This window comes from Octopus bimaculoides, chromosome 5, assembly GCF_001194135.2.
Source record: "Octopus bimaculoides isolate UCB-OBI-ISO-001 chromosome 5, ASM119413v2, whole genome shotgun sequence".
Classification (NCBI taxonomy): domain Eukaryota; kingdom Metazoa; phylum Mollusca; class Cephalopoda; order Octopoda; family Octopodidae; genus Octopus; species Octopus bimaculoides.
Genome location: NC_068985.1, coordinates 110,349,473 through 110,350,520, shown reverse-complemented (window position 1 = coordinate 110,350,520; position 1,048 = coordinate 110,349,473). Strand labels below are relative to the sequence as shown.

Genomic DNA, 1,048 nt, shown 5'->3' with positions numbered 1-1,048 from the left:
CTATCTATCTATCTATCTATCTATCTGTCACTCTATCTATCTATCTATCTATCTATCTATCTATCTATCTATCTATCTATCTGTCACTCTATCTATCTATGTGTCTGCATCTATCTGTCTGTCTGTTTGCTTGCATCTGTCTACGAATATATATTTAGGCCTACACTCACTCACTCACTCACTTGCATACAAGCACGATTTTGAGACGTTTCACTTATTCCCAAAAACTACTTCGAATGTCGTTTGTTTCAATTTTAGTTTTATATTCTTATCATTAACCTAGTTCTTGAGTATCGAATTTCTTTGCGTATGTTCCATCTACATACAGTGTCTGAGGCCCACTGCTTGCACATTGAAAGCATAGTGGTAAGCACATTATATACATACATATGCATATATATATATATATATATAATCACACACATAACGCGCACACATATATCTACCTTAGCTCTCTATATATGCACACAGATCGTATATGAGAGATATATGCATATGCAAATACATTTTGTGTGTGTGAGTGTGTGTGAGAGGGAGTATACATACATGTTTATTTTTTTGCTTTAGTCATTTGACTGCGGCCATGGTGGGGCACCGCCGTGAAGGGTTTTAATCGAGCAAACCGACCCCAGGACTTGTTTTTTTTAAAGCCTAGTACCTATTTTGTCGATTTCTTTAACTAATTTACAGGGACATAAACACACCCACACCGGTTGTCAAGCACAGATACACAAAAAGACACACACACATTATATGTATGTATATATATATATATGACAGGCTTCTTTTAGTTTCCAACTACCAAATCCACTCACAAGACTTTGGTTAGCACGAGACTATAGTAGAAGGTATTTGCCCAAGGTGCTATGCAGTGGGACTGAACCCAGAACCATGAGGCTAGAAAGCAAGCATCTTACTACACAGCCACGCCTGCGCCTACACACACACACACACACACACACACACACACATATATATATATATATATATATATATATATATAAACATATATATATACATATATATATATATATACATATATATATAT

The 1,048-nt window shown here is 35.5% G+C and overlaps 1 protein-coding gene across 2 annotated transcripts in view; it reads right to left on the bottom strand.

The window, feature by feature from the left end:
• The window catches only part of LOC106873475 (sulfate transporter), a 208,335-nt gene that overhangs the window by 91,021 nt on the left and 116,266 nt on the right, over positions 1 to 1,048 (bottom strand). The window lies entirely within an intron of this gene.